Source organism: Rhinopithecus bieti, unplaced genomic scaffold (genome assembly GCF_001698545.2).
Source record: "Rhinopithecus bieti isolate Rb0 unplaced genomic scaffold, ASM169854v2 scaffold_5476, whole genome shotgun sequence".
NCBI classification, from domain to species: Eukaryota; Metazoa; Chordata; class Mammalia; order Primates; family Cercopithecidae; genus Rhinopithecus; species Rhinopithecus bieti.
Window position 1 is genome coordinate 15,792 of NW_016805433.1, and position 16,357 is coordinate 32,148.

Here is a 16,357-nt window from a genome sequence, read left to right on the forward strand (position 1 = left end):
CACTTTTACACTGTTGGTGGGATTGTAAACTAGTTCAACCATTATGGAAAACAGTATGGCAATTCCTCAAGGATCTAGAACTAGATGTACCATATGACCCAGCCATCCCACTACTGGGTATATACCCAAAGGATTATAAATTATTCTACTACAAAGACACATGCACACGTATGTTTATTGCAGCACTATTCACAATAGCAAAGACTTGGAATCAACCCAAATGTCCATCTGTGACAGACTGGATTAAGAAAATGTGGCACATATACACCATGGAATACTATGCAGCCATAAAAAAGGATGAGTTTGTGTCCTTTGTAGGGACATGGATGCAGCTGGAAACCATCATTCTCAGCAAACTATCGCAAGAACAGAAAACCAAACACCGCATGTTCTCACTCATAGGTGGGAACTGAACAATGAGATCACTTGGACTGGGGAAGGGGAACATCACACACTGGGGCCTATCATGGGGAGGGGGGAGGGGGGAGGGATTGCATTGGGGAGTTATACATGATATAAATGATGAGTTGATGGGTGCTGACGAGTTGATGGGTGCAGCACACCAACATGGCACAAGTATACATATGTAACAAACCTGCACATTATGCACATGTACCCTAGAACTTGAAGTATAATAAAAATAAATAAATAAATAAATAAATAAATAAACTCTATTAAAAATATTATTTTCATTTTCTAGTTGATGAATCAATCTCACATATATTATTTGACCTGAAGGTAAATTGATATGTAATAATTAAGTCCAAGGAAAATTAATTTAAAACTGCTTCTGATGTTTTAATTTATACCTTGTGGTAGACATGATAATGGCCCCTCGAAGATGTCCACATCTTATTTTCTGGAAGTTGTGAATATGTTACCCTGCCTGGTAAGAGGGACTTTGCAATTGTGATTAGATTAAGGATCTTGAGATGGGGAAATTATCCTGAATTATCTGAGTGTAGACTCAATGCAATTACCAGAGTTTTTTATAAGTGAAAGAGGCAGGCAGAAATGTCAGAGTCCAAGAGAGAGAGATTTGAAAAGTCTCTGTTGCTGGGTTTGTAGATGAAGAAAGGGACCATAAGCCAAGGAATGCAGGTGCCTGTTGAAGCTGGAAAAGGCAGGAAAATGGATTATCCCCTACACCTTCAAGAAATAACTGGCCCTGTGGACACCTTGATTTTAGCTCAGTGAAACCAATTTCAGATTTCTGACCTCCACAATGGGAAAATAATAAATGTGTGTTGCTTTTATGCCAGTAAACTTGGAATAATTCATTATAGCAACAATAGGAATTCAAATGATACAAGAAGACCTCAAGAGATTTGTAATATATGCTGTATATAGGTAACTATACATTAGTAATATTCATGTGGGCTATTCCTGTGTTTTCTGCTATCTTTTCTTCCTTGTTTATTTATTTTAGTAGCTCTAGGGGTTTGGTTAAATGGATGAATTGTATAGTGGTAACGTCTGGGCTTTCAGTGAACCCATCATCTGAATGGTGTACATTGTATCCAATACATAATATTCAATCTCTCATTCCCTTCCCACTTTTGAGTCTCCAATGTTCATTATATCACTGTATATGCCCTTGCATACCCATAGCTTAGCTTTCACTTATAAGTGAGAACATGCAGTTTTTGGTTTTCTGTTTCTGAGTTACTTCACTTACGATAATGGCCTCCAATTCTAACCAAGTTGCTGCAAAAGACATTATTTTGTTCTCTTATCATAACTGAGTAGTATTCCATGATCTATCTATATCTATCCATATCTCTATATCTATATCTGAAATTTTCTTTATCCACTCATCCATTGATGGACACTTGGGTTGATTCCATACCTCTGCATTTGTGAATTGTGCTATAATAAACATGTGAGTGCAGGTGTCTTTTTGACGTAATGGCTTCTTTTTCTTTGGGTAGATACCCAGTAGTGGGATTGCTGGATCAAATGGTAGAACTGTCTTTAGTTGTTTGAGAATTCTCCATACTGTTCTGCACAGAAGTTGTACCAATTTACCTAACACATCAATGGTGAGTAAGAGTTCCCTTTTCACAGCATCCATGCCAATGTCTATTGTTTTTTGACTTTTTATTAATGGCCATTCTGATTGTAAGGTGACGTCTCATTTTGGTTTTAATTTGCATTTCTCTGATGATTAGTGATGTGGAGCATTTTTTTTCATATGTTTTTTGGCCCTTTCTATGGCTCTTTTGAAAAATATCTCTTTACATTTTCCCACTTTTATGGGATTTTTTTTTTTCTTGTTGATTTGAGGTCCCTGTGGATTTTGGATATTAGCCTTTTGTTGGATGTATAGTTTGTGAATATTTTCTCCCATTCTATAGGTTGTCTATTTACTCTGTTGATAATTTAGCTATACAGAAGTATTTTAGTTTAATTAAGTCCTATTTATTTATTTTTGTTTTTATTACATTTGCTTTTGGGGTCTTGGTCATACATTTTTTACTGAGGCCAATGTTGAGAAGAGTTTTTTCCCTAGGTTTTCCTTCAGAATCCTTATGGTTTCAGGTCTTACATTTAAGTCTTTAATACATATTGTGTTAATTTTTTTGTATATGGTCAGAGATAGGGATCCAGTTTCATTCTTCTGTATTTGGCTATCTAATTTTCCCAGCACCATTTGTTGAATGGGATATCCACTCCCCAGTGTATGTTTTCATCTGCTTTGTTGAAGATCAGTTGGCTGTAGATACGTGGCTTTATTTCTGGGTTTATTTCTGGGTATATTCTGTTCCATTGGTCTATATGTCTACTTTCATATTACTTTTATTTTACAACCATGCTGTTTTGGTTGCTATAGCCTTGTAGTGTAATTTTAAGTCAGGTAATGTGATATTGCCAGATTTGTTATTTTTGTTTAGGATTGCTTAGGCTATTCAGGCTCTTTTTTTGGTTCCATATGAATTTTAGTGTTTTTTTTCTAATTCCGTGGAAAATGATGTTGATACTTTGATAGTAATTATATTGAGCCTAAGATTGCTTTGGATAGTATGGTAATTGTCACAATATTGATTCTTTTAGTCCATGAACATGTGATGCTTTTCCATTTGTTTGTGTCATCTATGATTTCTTTTATCAGTGTTTTATAGTTCTGCTTGTGGAGATGTTTCACCTCCTTAGTTAAGCATATTTTTTAGGTATTTTATGTTTTTTGCAGCTATTATAAATGGGATTGAGTTCTTGTTTTGATTATCAGCTTGATCATTATTGGCATATAGCAGAAGTACTGATTTATGTACCTTGATTTTGTACACTGAGACGTTATTGAATTCATTTATCAAACATAGGAGTCTTTGGGGTTTTCTATGTATACATTTATATCAACAGCCAACAGAGACAGTTTGACATCCTTTTTCCAATGTGGATGCTCTTTATTTCTTTATTTTGCCTGATTGTTCTGGCTAAGACCTCCAGTACCATATTGAATGGAAGTGATAAAACTGGGCACCCTTGTCTTGTTCTAGTTCTTAGGGTGAACACTTTCAAATTTGCCCTCATTCAGTATGATGTTGGCTATGGGTTTGATGTATCTGGCTTTTATTATTTTGAGTTTTGTTCATTTTCCTTCTATTCCTAGTTTGTGGATAATTTTTACTAGGAAGAGATGCTAGATTTTATTGAATGATTTTTCTACATCTATTGATGTGATCATATGGTTTTATTTTAATTCTGTTTATGTGGTGAATCATGTTTATTGACTTGCATATATTTATCCATCCTAGCATCCCTGGAATGAAACCCACTTGATTGCAGTGAATTAATTTTTTCATGTGCTGTTGGATTTGGTTTGCTAGTATTTTGTTGAGAATTTTTGCATCTATGTTCATCAGGGACATTTCCTATTTGGTTGTGTCCTTTCCTGGTTTGGGTATTTGGGTGATACTGGCTTTGTAGAATGAGTTAGGGAGGATTCTCTCCTTCTTGATCCACTGGAGTAGTTTCAGTAGGATTGATGTCAGTTTTACGACTGTCTGGTGGAATCTGGCTGTGAATTCATCTAGTTCTGGCATTTTCTTTGTTGTGAGATTTTTTTTTTTTTGTATTAATTCAATTTCAAGACTTGTTATTGGTCTGTTCAAGAGTTCTGTTTCTTCCTGATTCAGGCTTGGGGGGTTATATGCTTTTAGGAATTTATCCATTTCCTGTAGATTTTCTAGTTTGTGTGCTTACAGGTGTTCAGAGTAATTTGAATAATACTTTACATTTCTGTAGTATCTGTTGTAATGTCTTCATTTTCATTTCTGATTGAGCTTATTTAAATTCTCTTCTTTTGTTGGTTAATCTAGCTATTGGTCTATTGATTTTATTTATCTTTTCAAATAACCAGCTTTTTGTTTCATTGATCCTTGTATTTGTTGGTTTCAATTTCATTTAGTTCTGCTCTTTATTATTTCTTTTCTTCTGCTAGCTTTGGGTTTGGTTTGTTCTTGTTTTTCTAGTTCCTTGTGGCATGACATTAGCTTGTCAATTTGTGATCTTTCTGTCTTTTTTTATGTAGGCATGTAGCATTATAAACTTCTCTCTTAGCTCTGCTTTTGCTGCATCCCAGAGATTTTGATACTTTGTGTTACTGCTATAATTCCTTTCAAAAAATTTTTTAAATTTCTATCTTAATTTCATCATTGACCCAAAGATCATTCAGAAGCAGGTTGTTTAATTTCCAAGTTTTTTGTTATAGTTTTGAGAGTTCCTCCTAAAATTGATTTTAGTTTTATACTGCTGTGATCTGAGAAGATACTTGGTATGATTTAAATCTTTAAAAATTTGTTGAGACTTATTTTGTGACCTGTCATATGGTCTATCTTGGAAAATGTTCTGTGTGCTGATGACAAGTATGTATATGTTGCACTTTTGGGGCAGAATGTTTTGTAAATATTTGTTAGGTCCATTTGTTCCAGAGACCAGCTTAAGTCTAGTGCTCCCTTGTTGATTTTCTGCCTTGACAATCTGTCAACTCTGTCAGTGGATTGTTAAATTCTCCCCTGTTACTGTATTGCTGTCTATCTCTTTTCTTAGGTCTGGTAGTATTAGTTTCATGAATCTGAGAACTCTGATGTTAGGTACATATATATTTATGATTGTTATATCTTCTTGTTGAATTGATTCTTTATCATTATATAATGACCTTCTTTGTCTTTATTACTGCTGTTGATTTAAAGTCTGTTTTCTGTGATGTAAGAATAAGGTACTACTGCTTGCTTTTGGCTTCCATTTGCATGGTATATATTTTCCCACTCTTTTGCCTTGACTCTGTAAGAATCTTTATGTGTTAAGTTGGTCTCTTGAAGGAGGTAGATATTAGGATTATGTATTTTATCAATTCTGCCAACCTATATCTTTTAAGTGGAGAATTTAGAACATTTACATTCAAAGTTAATACTGATATGTGGGTAACTGTTCCATTTATCATGTGGATCATTAATTGCTTTGTATTCTCCATTGTTATTATTTCATAAGCTCCATGAATTTATAATTTTGAGTGTTTTTATACTGGTGCATATCAACCTTTTGCTTTGATGTTTACCATTCCTTTGAGCATTTCTTGTACAGGTGGTCTAGTTGTGACAAACTCTGTCAGCATTTGTTTGTCTGGGAATGACTTTACTTCTTTATTTATGAAATTTAGTTTTGCAGGATACAGAATTCTTGACTGATAGTTATTTTGTTTAGAAGACTAAAGACAGGACCCCAAAGCTTTCTCATTTAGAAGGTTTCTGCTGAGAAGTCTGCTGTTAGTCTAATAGGTTTTCCTTTATAAGTAATTTGATTTCCTTTATGTTATTTCTTTTATAAGTTATTTTGTCTCACTACTCTTGGAATTCTTTCCTTCACATTGATTTTATGTAGCCTGATAATTATACGCTGTGGTGATATCCTTTTTGTAATATATCTCCCAGGAGTTCTTTGAGCTTTTTGTGTCTAGATATCTAATATTCCAGCAAGACCAGGGAATATTTCCTCAGTTGTCCTCTCAAATAGGTTTCTAAACATTTTATTGGTGTCCTCTTCTCCTTCTTCTTCCTCTTCCTTTTCTCCTCCTTCCCCTCCTCCTCCTTCTTCTTTTTCTTCTTCTCTTTTTCTCTTCTTCTCTCTCCTCCTCTCCTCCTCCTCCTCTTCCTCCTTTACTTCTCCTTCTTCTTCTCCTCATTCTCCTCCTTCTTCTTCTTCTCCTTCTCCTTCTCCTTCTCCTTCTCCTTCTCCTTCTCCTTCTCCTTCTTCTTCTTCTTCTTCTTCTTCTTCTTCTTCTTCTTCTTCTTCCATCATCATTTGTCCTTCTTCTTCTGGAATACCTGTGATTGTTAGGTTTGGACATTTTATGTAATGCCACATTTCTTGGAGACTTTGTTTGTTTCTTTTAATATTTTTATTTATTTTTTTCTGATTGGGTTAACTTAAAACCCTCATCTTCAAGCTCTTAATTTCTTTCATCTGCTTAGTCTAGTTTATGGTTAAAATTTTCAACTGCATTGTGCATTGTGTAATTCCCTAAGCAAGTCTTTTATTTTCAGAAGTTTTGTTTTGTTTTTTTTTTGTTTGTTTGTTTTATTTTGTTTTATGGAGTCTTGCTCTGTCACCAGGCTGGAGTGCAGTGGTGCGATCTCAGCTCACTGCAATCTCTGCCTCCTGGGTTCCAGTTATTCTCCTGCCTCAGCCACCCGAGTAGCTGGGATTAGAGGTGTGTGCCACCATACCCAGTTATTTTTTGTATTTTTAATAGAGATGGGGTTTCACCATGTTGGCCAGGATGGTCTCAATCTCTTGACCTCATGATCCGCCTGCCTCAGCCTCCCAAAGTGCTGGAATTACAGGCATGAGCGACCACGCGCCACCAATTCTGTTTTTTTGTTTTGTTTTTTAAAGAAATATCTGTTTTAGATAATTTTCATTTATATCCTGAATTGTATTTTTTGACTTTTCATGTTGGTTTACAACTTTCTCTTGGATCTCACTGAGAAACTTTGCAATCAATATTTTGAATTCTTTATCTGGTATTCCAAAGATTTCATTTTGATTTGGATCCATTGCTGGAGAGTTAGTGTAATCTTTTGGGGTGTTATAAAACTGTTTGTTTGTTTTTTCATATTGCCAGAATCATTTTTCTGGTTCTTTCTCATCTGGGGATATTTCTTATTATTTTAAAATTTATTTTGATTGATCTTTGAGGTTGTGACTATAATGTGTATAGTTTATGATTGACTAGCTTTGGCTCTGGGTGCTTTTCATGTCAAAGACTCTGTATGAGTTCCTTAGATATAGAGAATCTTTGTGCAACGGCTTTCTCACATGCTGCTTGTAGTAGCGATGTACTGGGTGTGTGAGCAGGTTTACTGTCTCCTGTGGGGCTAGGATGGCAGAGGTCTCACGAAGCTTACCTCATTCCCCAGTCATGTGTACTTCCCTCCCCCCACCCTCAGTACTTTTTCACTGGGTTGAACAGTTCAGCCTTCAGGCCAGTAGAAGGGACCTAAGGGTAAGAACTGCCTGTGGCTGAAGCAGGTGGGTAAATGCAAAACCCAATAGTGGGCAAAAGTCCCAGCTCTGATAGAGGTGGCTGAAGGAGCTCCCAGCGAAATACATTGAAATCTTCGTGGGCGAAGGGAGGGAGTCACCTCAGCTCCACTATGAGGCCAACACAAAAGTGACCTAACTTCCTATCATGCCACCATCCCAGGATTTTTTATATTCAGATCAGATAGGCACCTTGGTCCATCTGCAGGAATACTAATATTCATGTAGCAGGGAGTGGAACTCCATCCCTCATGCAAGCCTTAACCTGGAGGGCACACCTCCCTTGGGGATGCAGTCACCCCCAAATGTTCCAGAAAGGCTGTGTACAGGTGCACTCTCATTGAGCTTTCGCAGGAGAATTCTTGGCTGTGTCTGCAGCAATGGCCAAAGGGGACAAGAAGTACCGTTATCCAAATCTCTTCATGAGCACAGGGGCTACTCAACTGCTGCGCAGAGCTATAGTCTTCCTCCACTGAGCCCAGCACTCTGCCTGTGCCTCTGCTTAAAGAGGTACAGCTGTTCTCTGCCCACAAGCAGGAAGTTCTGGAGTAGAGAAAAGCTCACACTCTGGTTTCTTTTGTCCCGTGGGGTGCTCACTTGGTGTGGTGCACTCCCTTTTCCCCTAGGAGTGGCAATCCCTTAGGGTCAGAAGACTATGAATGCTCCTGCTCCTCTGGATCTAGTCACCTGGTGGGGCTGCCACAATCCATGCTGGTGATGGGTGGAGCTGGACAAGGCTGATCTGCCCTCTGGTCTCCCAGTGGCAGGTGCAAGCACCAGTTCTGATGGGTGTGACAGGCAAGTGATGTATCTCTGTAAGATTTCCTTGGTTATAAATAGCCTTAGTGTGGTGGCTTTCTCAATCGCCAGCTATAGTAAGCATGTTCACATGCTTACTGCATATGTAAACAGGGTCCATGCCTTCTGAGTAGCAGGGATGGTGTAGGCAATAGTGTTAGCTGAATTTGCACAAAAGTTTTCTTCTTCCTGAGCACTATGTTGTGTCAGTAGATGTTCTAACAGGCTGTGCCAGTTGACCTCCTGCCTGGAGGCGGCACTTGCAGGAGGAAGCCAGTTGTGGCTGTGGGATTTATGCATCCCTATGTTACCCAGGAAGAGTACTCAGATATCACAGGTGATGGGTGGGGCCTTTGAACTCTCAAAAGTCTCTATCCATAGTCTGTTACTAAGGCATATAAAGGAGGCAAAGCTGTGTGGGGACTGGGTCAGCCAAGTTTGTGCTCTGGCTCCCCAAGTGCAGATGCAAAGCAGCGGAGGTTGAAAGGAAGTTTCCTGGCCACTGGGGTAATGTTCCAGAGAGGAGTGGGACCATTTCTGCTGCACAAAAGAGTCTGCACAGGAAGAGAGGGGCAGCAGGCCACAATGAGACACACTCAGCTCCCATGACCCTGACATGGTGTGTCTCACACCTGCAGACTTCTGCGGAAGAAAGATGTAACTGCCAGCAGAATCCCAGGCAGTCCATGCTCAGAATACCAACTGACCCAGGATGCAAGACTTCCCACTCAAGACACAAACTATGGCTCTCAGGCCACACACCTCCTGGACTGACGCGCAAAGCAGAGGTGTCCAGCTCCCGCATCTGTGGCAAGAGCACGCTTCCCACTTGTGCTCGGCTCTGGCCGTGGGGATTCATCCCCACTTGAGATTAGATCACGAATCTCATTTGGGAGTTTCCTTCATTCCCTTTCTCCCTTCCTGTCCCTCCTCTCCCTCCCTTCCTCTTTCTTCTTATTTATTTTCAGACGGAGTCTCGCTTTGTCGCCAGGCTGGAGTGCAGTGGCGCGATCTCGGCTCACTGCAACCTCTGTCTCCCGGGTTCAAGTGATTCTCCTGCCTCAGCCTCCCGAGCAACTGGGACTACCAGCACGCGCCACCATGGCCAACTAATTCCTGTATTTTTAGTAGAGACGGGGTTTCACCATGTTGGCCAGGATAGTCTCCATCTCTTGACCTCGTGATCCGCCGGCATCCGTCTTCCAAAGTGCTGGGATTACAGGCGTGAGCCACCACGCCCTGCCACATTTGGGAGTTTCTTGCAACCTGTAAGCACTGGCTGAGCTTAACTTGCCAACCTTTGTGAGGATTTTACGAGTTAGGATCAGGAATGTCTTCCTTCTGTATCACTGGGGTCTAGGAGTGCCTGCAAAGTGTGTCCTGATGCTGCTCCTTCTCATATCCTCCTCACTGCTCACAAAATCAGCTTCAGTGCTGGGTAGGGTTAAGGCACTCCCCTGTGGCCTGGATTGCCAGGCTTTGCAGTGGAAATGAGAATCATGGTGATGGTCTCTCCCTGTTTGGCACCGTGGAGACTCACAGTTTTCTGCCTCACTCATGGTGTAAGTTGCTGCCTACTGCTCCTTTGAAAGTATCTGAAGTTTCTTTCACTTTTTCTGTGAAGTTTCTCTTTTCTTTCTTGGATAAAAGTTCACAATGTGTCACCAGGCATGGTGGCTCATAACTATAATGCCAGTACTTTGGAGGCTGAGGCAGGAGGATCATTTGAACCCAGGAGTTCAAGATCTAGGCAACATAATGAGACCTTAGCTCTACAAAATATAATAAAAAGAAAATTAGCTGGGTGTTGTGCATACCTGTGGTCCCAGCTATGTGGGAACTGAGGTGATAGGATCACTTCACTTAACCCAGGAGTTTGAGGGCTGGGCCATGAGCTATGATCGTGCCACTGCATGTAGCCTGAGGAACAGAGCAGATATTTCTCAAAAAAAAAAAAAAAAAAAAAAAAAAACAAAAAAAGCTAACACACACTATTTTGCTCTTGCTCTCTCCAAGTGACTGAGGCACACTAACAAAGGCTCCAATCTGCTATCTTGGGGATAAAAAACTGTCTTTTCTTCTTATCCACCCTTTCTATCCATTCATTCCGTAACCATTCTCAAGACTCTAACATTGTACTCAGGATTCTCCAAAAGATAACGAATAGCTTTTTTTGGCCAAACCCAAACAACACTGTCTGTGGTATTAGAAAAATCCTGATCACATAATCCTTCTTAAAATTTTCTTCTGCTTTTATTTTCACGTTACTCTTCCCTACCAGCATGTCCTGCTACATCTCTACATTTTCCCCCTTTCCCTTTCTATTCTCAAAGCTTGAATGTGGTTGTTGTTTAAGGTGTTTCTTAGCCCCTTGGTTATTTTCCCATTCACTCATTTTTGAGCACATCCTTTCCCATGCCTCACTATTTGGTCAGTTACTCTATTCTGCTCCCTATTCTATACTCTAGGAGTGTATTCCCAAAGTCTATAGCATGCTTTGTGCATCCTTTATCTCCTCCCCAAACCAGTTCTCCAAAACAGCTCTATGGCTCTGTCAGTGCTTCTGTCATTTCCTACCACGTTGGAAAAATGGGGAAATACTTACTCCCAAATCCAACTGGTTGGCAAGCTTTGCCATTTCTCCTTCAATGTGTTTTACTCTTCTTTTATGTCTATTTATAAGGTATAGCCCTGATATTATCTCCCATCTGATCTCTTTTCCCATCAATTATCTCCTCTGTCCATTTTACCCATTCATTGTAATCAGATAAAACTTTCTAATATATAATTATCAATTATTTTGTGCACAGTGTTCAAAGTCCTCTGTCATTTAGCCCATCCTACTTATTTGTGTTTATTTCTCACTGTTCCCCCACACTCACTTCTATTCTCATCAGACTGGGTAACTTGTTGTTCCCTGCTCAGTTCTACTCCTGTGTTTTCTAAAGTGCATTCTTTCTTTTTTCAAATGCTATTCTTCTTCCTCTCTAGTCATTTTAATAATACTTCCTTTTCAAGGCTTACCATATGCCTCACTTAGCATTGACAGATTTTTAAATAAAAATATCAGATACATCTGTTAAAATCTGCTCCCCATTGGTAGAAATATTGAGTATGTGATACAATAAAGTGAGTGGTTTATGTTAGACTGGTATAAAAAGATGCATTAAGAAAAAAAGAGATAAATGTGTGTAAATGTATAAAATGTATTTTAATAAACTCCCTTCCTATACAATAAATGTATTTCTTACTGACTTAAATCTTGGCTCTCTGTAGATTATTCATGACACAGGATCACTTAAGCCCATTTAATACAAACACAAAAGAAATACTTGGAATCATTTAGAAATAAATTAGCATTAACAAGTCTTTTGTTGAAAAAAATGATCTTCCTTTATTAAGAAAGCCTGTTTTCATGACAAATAGGCATAAATTGAGCAGTTAAAATTATGTAACGAAAATATTTATTGAGCATCTACTATGTGCAAGGCATTTTTCTCAGGATTGGGATACAGTGCTAAGGATGGTTTATGCAATCATGAAGCTTATTATTTATTTCCCAGGTGTTAAAATCTCAGTCTTATTTATTGTACTAAAATAACTCAGTTTCTCATATTTGCTAAACTCAGCTCTTAGAACATAATATGGTACATTTTCAAATGAAATCTACATGGCTTAATAGGCTCTTGTATACAAATTTAGTGCTTCAGGGATACAACTATTGATGAAGCCAACTAATAAATATTCTTTCTACAATAAAAATATCACTCTCAGATGGAAAACATCATTGTTTCTTCTTCCAGGGGTTTTGGCACTAAATAAAAAAATTTTTTAAATTATTTACTTAAAGAGTCCTGGTATGTATATATTTTAAAAGTAAATGTTCCAAATATCTTTCTCTTTATTTGAGCATTGTGAAAACAAAGATGAAATTTTCACCAAGAGCAAGGCTGTTGCAGAGTATACATTTTAAAAAGGAAAATCTTTGGCATTATAGACTGGCAGCTGTGCATGTCAAGTTCATGCTTCCAAATCTGAAGCCTACTCATCAGACATTCACTGAATCTCAGACCTACTGAATTAACAATTGGGGAGGAGCTCCTTTTCTAATTTATACAATGTGCCCTATGGCTAAGGGGAGGCAGGCTGTATGTGATTCTACGCATTTATTTCTGAATGGATCTTTTTTGCAGTCCCTAAAATGCCTGCGTCAGTGCTCAATAAATATTAGATGACCCAAAGGAAACCCACATAGTCATGTTCTTAAGCTCAAGTAGAAGTAGAGTGGACAGTCTTTCAAGTATGCCACCATCTGAAGGGGCTTTTCCTTAGCACTGATTCTCTTCTTCCTCATTCCCATTCATAGTCAGCTATTTCGGTCTCCTAGGCTGGAAAACTTTGGTAGATTTGCTCACTGGGATCTTGGTTTAATCTATGGCATAATTCACTGTTTTTTGTATTTCTGCCTTGGTTTCACTTTTAAGGGCAGATTTGTATTATTAGTTCCACTGGCATTCATCATATTAAGAAACAACCTTAAATCCACAATTTTTTCACAGGATGAGCTGTATTTTTGTCCCTGGAAAATATAAGCTTGTACATTTGCATCAGTCCCAGACATTTCAGCCAGGAGCCTCAAGACAATACAGGTAATACCATTGCTATGATCACTACAAAAATTCAGCAGTAACTTCAAGCATTTTCTACCTTCAACATATCTCTATTTTGTCTTATGAATGCTTCACCACTGCACTGTCTGCATTATTCATTTTATGAATAATCTACATATTTCTTCATTCTTATATTTACTGATGCTTTTTGCCAATTTCTAGTTTTACCCAAAATAATCCATCATCTTTCTAGATCATTATAGGTAGATGCAAGGTGCAGAATATTATATAGAAATAATTATTTTGCTATTAACTAGCACAAAAAAATCTTTATTTCAAAGTCTTGCTTTTGGGAATGTTTATGAATAATTTTCAAAACACACAAGGATAATCATTTTCAAAACTGGCAAAGATCAAAATAAGCTTTTCTAAATTGTACAATACAAATGGAAAAAAGTTCTGGAAATATGTGCATTAATATACTAATTAGCTACCTCTGGAGACAGAACATTGAATGTGTATTTGAAAACATGTGTAAAGTCTTATAGAACATAATTTAAGATTAAATCAACCGGTCAGAAGTCCAAATGAAGAATTTCTCATTATAGCCTAAAATGGCTTCAAAGACTACCAATTCTTGGCTCCTGGGTATTGAAGTATCTTTTCCTCTTTAGAACGATAGTTCTAAACCTTTTTTGAATCATATGTCCAGTTTAAAATATGATAAAAGTTGTGGACTCTTCATGGGAAATTGCATGTATGTGTGTGTGCATTGTGTGTGTGCACTTTTTCATACAGTTGCTAATATGTGGTACCTGAGTGCAGATTATTGTTCTCCAGGTCTGGAAGACAATTGGACTCCCAATTAAAAACTCGTTTCTCAGAGCATCAAGGCAAGACACACCAAGGCCAAAGGAAAAACTTATTTCCTCATCAGATCATTTAACTGTTCATTTCTTTCCTATTGACAATCTGTGGTGTGTTTAAACCATACAGGGATGGAGTGATAGAACAGAGAACACAGAAAGGATGGTTCCCTTTCCCTAGGAGCTTAGAAAGACTAACTCCCAGGAAATAAAACTAGAGATGGGAGGCAATACAGAGGCAAGCACAAAATTCAGTGGAGCAGAAAGGCTTCATAGGTAGCTGGGTACAGAAGGGCAAGATAAAAGGGGCCTGGAATTCAAAAAAGACTTCACAGGGGAGCTGAGTTCTGAGGTACGTACGCTCCAAAGCCCTGCTTGTTCCACAGTGAAAATAGTATTTGGAGGACTCCAGTTCTTTTCCTATCTGGCTCCCTTTCATCCTTTCTCTTTCCTTCCATTCTTTCCTTTGGTTTTCAGACTCCTTTTAATCTTATTTATCACCCAGTGATTACTCTGTTAAACAGAGCTTTCAATATGACACAGACTTTCATTATGACACAGATCAAAAACTGCATCAGATTTTTTTATCATAGTAGATGGAAAGATGTTTCCTGGTAGCAAATTCATGTAGCCTTCTCCAAATAGCCTACAGAATTGTCTCCTTAAGAATACATGTCACATTCTCCTCCCACATAGTTCTATTTCTCTTTTCAATTTGTGTTCCTGACAAAGAGGAAACCGGAAGATATGTCTGTGCAAAAATACTGTAAAAATGCTCCAAGCCATTGACTTGGGTCAGTTACCTATGACTTTTTAGGGCAGATAAATTGTGGTTAATAGCCATCTAGAAGAGAGACTCATTCATTCATTCTTTTGCTCATCCATTTGAACAAGTTTGAAATAATTTATTAGTTTATAGTCTGCTTGGGCAGATTTGACATGAAGTACTGTGAAAAATACCACATAGCATGCTAAATTTCAAATTAAAGGGTTAATGGTTAATCCTTGGTTAATGGATTCTGATTCTGCTATATAGTCATGGCAACTTTATTTTACATGTCAAATGAATACACTTTTTATGATGATTTTTTAAAAATCCTTAACATTTATTAGAGTGGTAACTGTCCCTCTCTTTCCCATAAACTCAACTGTCAATACATCAAAACTTTAGTAAAATATAATTATATTGTTTTGATATACACAAAGTCACAACCTATGCATTGATAAATTTTTACCACATCCTCTACCCTTTGATCTGATTTCTGTATTTCCTGCGCTGCTGAACAAATTCACAGTCCCTACTGAATAACTTATTAAGGTTACTGATGTTTCTCACTGCATGCAATGATTAGTCTTGATGATGGAAGTTAGTTGAATGAAGGACATTTTACCTGCACATGTATTGGTCAAATAATTAATTTTATAAAATGCCTATAATAATATTAGTCTGCTTTAAATGATAAGGCAAAGCCATCCATATCTTCACAATATTGGAATGTCTGAAAATTGACATGCAAAATGATGGGTCTTCAGGCAGAGATAAACCCCAGCACAACTTTCTGAGGATTTAGATAAGGCTCCACAGTCAGCCCAGGAGCTTGCTGTCTGCAGGCTCCAGGGAGAGTGCGCTGGTAAACATAAAGGATGCCAGGTAAGTTGGCAGAGGTGAAGGCAATTCACAGGCTAATCATCTGAAGCCTTTGGAAGTTTGTAACAGTTTTCAGTCATGCTTTGGACAACACAATTTTGTGGTTAAAGGGAAATCCATTTATCCTATGAAATTTTCAGTATGTCTTTCTTAAGTTCTGATTTCTAAGTTCAAAACTAAAAACACATAACCTCTTAATCTTTTTTTCCTTTCTCAGGGAAGCTAACTTTCTTTCAACTTTTATGTTAGAGGACTTCACAACAGATAGCTCTTGGATTCTGACCCAATTTGTATTTGGCTTTATTTTGATGCTTTCAATTTGGTTAACAATTTTGTTAACCTGTTTTCTAACTTTGGCAAAGATGCCTGAGAAAAAAGAAATTCATTCCAAATATTGAACATGGCCCCTGTTGGTAACTTCTGAATAATTCAATATTTTAATATCTACTTGTTTCTTTTCTAAGCAATTTAATGTTATTGAGATTAAATTCAATTATGATAAAAGATTATCAGCTAAAGGGGCAGATACATTCCCTGCTATTTTATAATTTAAGGCCAGTAGCTACAAGCAATAAACAAACAAAAATGCCTTATTACTTGTTTTTTGGAAGGATTTTTTTCCTCCACTACCTTTCTTTTAAGATTCTAGAAACAAGTGAGCGTGTTTTTAGAATTCTCTGTAACTTGGAAAGATTTGATTGTACTGACAGCAGAATTGTATGGCTGCTGTGCTTGAGTGGAGAAGAACAGGGCGTTTGAATCTTTACAGTCGTGAAAGGGAAAATTCAGGCTCATTAATTTCATTACTATACAAAGTGACAGGTAGGCAACAGTGAAAACAAAGCCCCTCACTTGTGTAAGTATCCATGGGCCTTTTTTCTTTGATTCTCCAA

At 37.7% G+C, this 16,357-nt stretch overlaps 1 pseudogene; it reads right to left on the minus strand.

Annotated features, from left to right (window-relative positions):
• Positions 1-16,357, minus strand: part of LOC108529943 (synaptotagmin-1-like) — a 261,041-nt pseudogene that overhangs the window by 13,240 nt on the left and 231,444 nt on the right.